This window comes from Arachis stenosperma, chromosome 3 (assembly GCF_014773155.1).
Source record: "Arachis stenosperma cultivar V10309 chromosome 3, arast.V10309.gnm1.PFL2, whole genome shotgun sequence".
Lineage (NCBI taxonomy): Eukaryota > Viridiplantae > Streptophyta > Magnoliopsida > Fabales > Fabaceae > Arachis > Arachis stenosperma.
In genome coordinates, this window is record NC_080379.1 from 103,495,376 (window position 1) to 103,501,751 (window position 6,376).

General features: G+C 40.3%; 1 non-coding gene across 1 annotated transcript; it reads right to left on the reverse strand.

Moving 5' to 3' along the window:
- Positions 1-1,798: 1,798 nt before the first annotated feature.
- On the reverse strand, positions 1,799-1,906 carry LOC130971820 (small nucleolar RNA R71). Its single transcript, XR_009083028.1, has one exon. It is a non-coding gene; the product is annotated as a small nucleolar RNA R71 (small nucleolar RNA).
- Between the last annotated feature and the right edge of the window lie 4,470 nt (positions 1,907-6,376).

Consider the following 6,376-nt stretch of genomic DNA (forward strand, 5'->3'; position numbering starts at 1 on the left):
TTTTATTTATCAAAACTCCATAACCATTTGAATCCGCTTGACTGAGATTTACAAGGTGACCATAGCTTGCTTCAAGCCGACAATCTCCGTGGGATCGATCCTTACTCACGTAATTTATACGCTTTTTGGCATTGTTTTTAGGTATTTTTAGTATGATCTTGTTACTTTTAGGGATGTTTTCATGAGTTTTTATGCTAAATTCACATTTCTGGACTTTACTATGAGTTTGTGTATTTTTCTGTGATTTCATGTATTTTCTGGCTGAAATTAAGGGACCTGAGCAAAACTCTGATAGGAGGCTGACAAAGGATTGCTGATGCTGTTGGAATCTGACCTCCCTGCACTCAAAATGAATTTTCTGGAGCTACAGAACTCCAAATGGTGCGCTCTCAATGGCGCTAGAAATTAGACATCCAGATCTTTCTCGCAATATATAATAGTCCATACTTTATTCGTAATTAGATGATGTAAACTGGTGCTCAACGCCAGTTCCATGCTGCATTCTGGAGTCAAACGCCAAAAACACGTCACGAACCAGAGTTAAACGCCCAAAACACGTTACAACTTGACATTCAACTCCAAGAGAAGCCTCAGCTCGTGGATAGATCAAGCTCAGCCCAAGCACACACCAAGTGGGCCCTAGAAGTGGATTTATGCATCAATTACTTACTTCTGTAAACCCTAGTAGCTAGTTTAGTATAAATAAGACATTTTACTATTGTACTAGTTGTCTTTCGACCACGTTACATCTTTGGTCTCAGTTTTATTTTATCTTAGGAGACTATTGATCACATTTTGGGGGGCTGGCCATTCGGCCATGCCTGAACCTCTATCACTTATGTATTTTCAACGGTGGAGTTTCTACACACTATAGATTAAGGGTGTGGAGCTCTGCTGTACCTCGAGTTTCAGTGCAATTACTACTATTTTCTATTCAATTTGACTTATTCCTATTCTAAGATATTCGTTGCACTTCAACATGATGAATGTGATGATCCGTGACACTCATCATCATTCTCACCTATGAACGCGTGACTGACAACCACTTCCGTTCTACCTTAGACCGGGCGCATATCTCTTGGATTCCTTAATCAGAATCTTCGTTAAGCTAGAATTGATGGCAGCATTCATGGGAATCCAGAAAGTCTAACCTTGTCTGTGGTATTCCGAGTAGGATTCCGGGATTGAATGACTGTGACGAGCTTCAAACTCGCGATTGCTGGGCGTGATGACAAACGCAAAAGAATCAAGGGATTCTATTCCAACATGATCGAGGATCGACAGATGATTAGCCGTGCTGTGACAGAGTATTTGGACCATTTTTACTGAGAGGATGAGATTTATCCATTGACAACGGTGATGCCCTACATACAGCTTGCCATAGAAAGGAGTGACAAAGATTGGATAAAAGCAGTAGGAAAGCAGAGATTTAGAAGGAACACAGCATCTCCATGCAACTATCTGAAATTCCCACCATTGAATTATATGAGTAACTATTTTCTATTTATTTATTATTATTATTCGAAAATCCAATAATCTCTTAATGTAGTTGAATCCGCCTAACTGGGATTTACAAGATGAACATAGCTTGCTTCATACCAACAATCTCTGTGGGATCGACCCTTACTCACGTAAGGTATTACTTGGACGACCCAGTACACTTGCTGGTTAGTTGTGCGGAGTGGTGACAAAGTGTGATTTATGTTTGAGAGCACCAAGCCTTTGGAGCCATTGTTGATGATCACAATTTTGTCCACCAGCTTTCTTAGCCAAGTTCTTTCCTCCTCAAAAGCTGAGCAAGCTTAGAGTGGATATTTAGACCTTCAGACAAAAAGATGGTGAGTCCCTCTATGAAGCTTGGGAAAGATACAAGCAGCTAACCAAAAAGTGTCCTTCTGACATGCTTTCAGAATGGACCACATTAGATATATTCTATGATGGTCTATCTGAATTTTCCAAGATGTCACTAGACCACTCTGCAGGTGGATCCATTTGCCTAAAGAAAATGCCTGCAGAAGCTCAGGAACTTATTAAAATAGTTGCAAATAACCAACTCATGTATACCTCTGAGAGGAATCCTGTGAGTAATGGGACACCTCAAAAGAGAGGAGTTCTTGAAATTGATGCTCTGAATGCCATACTGGCTCAGAACAAAATATTGACCCAACAAGACAATATGATCTCTCAGAGTCTGAATGGATTGCAAAATGCATCCAACAGTACTAAAGAAGTATCTTCTGAAGAAGAAGCTTATGATCCTGAGAACCCTGCAATGGCAGAGGTGAATTACATGGGTGAAGCCTTTGGCAACACCTATAATCCTTCATGGAAAAAGCATCCAAATTTTTCATGGAAGGATCAACAGAAGCAAAGCTTCAATAATAACAATGGTGGAAGAAACAGGTTTAGCAATAGCAAACCTTTTCCATCATCATCTCAGCAACAGACAGAGCATTCTGAGCAGAATCCTTCTAGCTTAGCAAACATAGTCTCTGGTCTATCTAAGGCCACTCTTAGTTTTATGACTTAAACAAGATCCTCCATTGGAAATTTGGTGGCACAAGTGGGCCAGCTGAGTAAAAGGGTTACTGAAACTCCTCGTAGCACTCTCCCAAGCAATACGGAAGAGAATCCCAAAGCAAAGTGCAAGGCCATTGATATAATCAACATGGCCGAAACCTTAGAGGAGGGGGAGGACGTGAATCCCAATGAGGAAGACCTCAGGGGACGTCCAATGGTCAGTGCGGAATTCCCTAACGAGGAACCAAAGGAATATGAGGCTCATACAGAGACCATAGAGATTCCCTTGGACCTCCTCTTACCATTCATGAGCTCTGATGACTATTCATCTTCTGAAGAGGATGAAGACATTGTTGAAGGGCAAGTTGCCCAATATTTAGAAGCAATCATGAAGCTGAATGCCAAGCTGTTTGGTAATGAGACTTGGGAGGAAGAGCCTCCCTTGCTCACCAATGAACTGAATACATTGGTTCAGCAAAATTTACCTAAAAAGAAACAAGATCCTGGTAAATTCTTAATACCCTATACCATAGGCACCATGACCTTTGAAAAAGCTCTGTGTGACCTAGGGTCAGGGATAAACATGATGCCACTCTCTGTAATGGAGAGACTGGGAATCTACGAGGTACAGGCTGCCAATTTCTCATTGGAGATGGCAGATAAATCTATGAAAAAAGCTTATAGACTAGTAGAGGACGTGTTAGTAAAGGTTGAAGTCCTTTACTTCCCTACTGATTTTATAATCCTAGACACTATGAGGGATGAGGATGAATCCATCATCCTTAGAAGACCCTTCCTAGCCATAGCAAGAGCTGTGATTGATGTTGACAGAGGAGAGTTGATCCTTCATGTGAATGAAGAATGCCTTGTAGTAAAGATTCAAGGTTCTCCATCTGTAACCACGGAGAGTAAGCATGAAGAGCTTCTCCCAATACAGAGTCAAACAGAGCCCCCACATTTAAACTCTAAGTTTGGTATTGGGAGGCCACAACCAAACTCTAAGTTTGGTGTTGAGAGATCTCAACCATACTCTGATCATCTGTGAGGCTCCATGAGTGCTCACTGTCAAGCTATTGACATTAAAGAAGCACTTATTGGGAGGCAACCCAATTTTATTTTAATTTTATCTATATTATTTTGTTTTCTTTTACGTTGATGATCATGTGAAGTCACAAAGACAATTACAAAAATAAAGGAAAAAATCAAAAACAGCATTGAAAATAGCACACCCTGGAGGAAAGACTCACTGGCGTTTAAACGCCAATAAGGGTAGCAAAATGGGCGTTTAAACGCCCAATCTGGCACCTTTGTGGGCGTTTAAATGCCAGAATAGGGCACCAGACTGGCGTTTAAACGCCAGAACAGGGCAACAAACTAGTGTTTAGACGCCAGAACAGGGCAGCAGACTGGCGTTTAAACGCCAGGATTACACTCTAAGGCGTTGTGAACACCCAACTGGAGCAGGGATGAAGAATTCCTTGACCCTTCAGGATCTGTGGACCCCATGATGAGCGGATAATTTATACGCTTTTTGGCATTGTTTTTAGTATGTTTTAGTTAGTTTTTAGTATATTTTTATTAGTTTTTAGTTAAAATTCACTTTTCTGGACTTTACTATGAGTTTGTGTGTTTTTCTGTGATTTCAGGTATTTTCTGGCTGAAATTGAGGGACCTGAGCAAAAATCTGATTCAGAGACTGAAAAGGACTGCAGATGCTGTTGGATTCTAACCTCCCTGCACTCGAAGTGGATTTTCTGGAGTTATAGAAGCCCAATTGGCGCGCTCTCAACGGCGTTGGAAAGTAGACATCCTGGGCTTTCCAGAAATGTATAATAGTTCATACTTTTCCCGAGATTTGATGGCCCAAACCGGCGTTCCAAATCAGCTCAAAACTGCCCGGCGTTAAACGCCGGAACTGGCACAAGAATGGGAGTTAAACGCCCAAACTGGCACAAAAGCTGGCGTTTAACTCCAAGAAAAGTCTCTACACATGAAGGCTTCAATGCTCAGCCCAAGCACACACCAAGTGGGCCTGGAAGTGGACTTTTATGTCATTTACTCATCTTTGTAAACCCTAGGCTACTAGTTCTCTACAAATAGGACCTTTTACTATTGTGTTTTTCATCTTTAGATATTTGAATCTTTGGATCCTTGATCATCTGGAGTCTTTTGATCACGTTTTGGGGGCTGGCCTCACGGCCATGCCTGAACCTTGTTCTTATGTATTTTCAACGGTGGAGTTTCTACACACCATAGATTAAGGTGTGGAGCTCTGCTGTACCTCGAGTATTAATGCAATTACTATTGTTCTTCTATTCAATTCAGCTTGTTCTTATTCCAAGATATTCATTCGCACTCAAGAACTTGATGAATGTGATGATTATGTGACGCTCATCATCATTCTCACTTATGAACACGTGCCTGACAACCACTCCCGTTCTACAAGCAAACAAGGCTTGAATGTTTATCTTTTGGATTCCTTAATCGGAATCTTCGTGGTATAAGCTAGAATTGATGGCGGCATTCAAGAGAATCCGGAAGGTCTAAACCTTGTCTGTGGTATTCTGAGTAGGATTCAATGATTGAATGACTGTGACGAGCTTCAAACTCCTGAAGGTTGGGCGTTAGTGACAGACGCAAAAGAATCACTGGATTCTATTCCAACCTGATTGAGAACCGACAGATGATTAGTCATGCCGTGACAGGGTGCGTTGAACATTTTCACTGAGAGGACGGGATTGTAGCCACTGACAATGGTGATGCCCAACATACAGCTTGCCATGGAAAGGAGTAAGAAGGATTGGATGAAGACAGTAGGAAAGCAGAGAGACGGAAGGGACAAAGCATCTCCATACGCTTATCTGAAATTTTCACCAATGAATTACATAAGTATCTCTATCCTTGTTTTATGCTTTATTCATAAATCACCCATAACCATTTGAATCTGCCTAACTGAGATTTACAAGATGACCATAGCTTGCTTCATACCAACAATCTCCGTGGGATCGACCCTTACTCGCGTAAGGTTTATTACTTGGACGACCCAGTGCACTTGCTGGTTAGTTGTACGAAGTTGTGATAAAGAGTTAAGATTGCAATTGAGCGTACCATGTTGATGGCGCCATTGATGATCACAATTTCATGCACCAAGTTTTTGGTGCCATTGCCGGAGATTGTTTCGAGTATGGACAACTGACGGTTCATCTTGTTGCTTAGCTTAGGTATTTTTTTTTTCAGAGTTCTTAAGAATGAATTCTAGTGTTTCAAGGTGATGTTCTTATCATCACCAAAGCTGATTGATTCTCATCAATTTAGCTCTTGAATGCAATGTCATGCTGAAGCTTGGCTAGCCATGTCTAATTACTTTAGACTAAAGCTTTAGACTAACATTGCATGATTCCTGGAATTCTCATTAAGAATTTTGATACCTTTATTTTCTTTTCCATTTAATTTTTGAAAAATCCAAAAAAATTACAAAATCATAAAAACCAAAAATATTCGCATATTTCTTGTTGAGTCTAGTGTCTCATTTTAAGTTTGGTGTCAATTGCATGTTTCTGTTCTTCTTGCATTCATTCATGTGTCTTAAGTGATCTTCAAGATGTTCTTGATGATTTCCTTGCTCTGATCTTTGAATTCTCTTGACTTGAGTGTTTTGTTATATGCATTCTCATTTTGTTAGTGTCAGTAGTATACAAACTGCTAAGTTTGGTGTCTTGCATGCATTGTTATTGGATTTTAGTTACATTTTGACTATTAAAAATCCAAAAAATTTTTTATTTGTGTCTTTTCAAGTCAATAATACAGAGAATTGAAGATTCAGAACATACAGCAGAGGAATTACATAGAAAAAGCT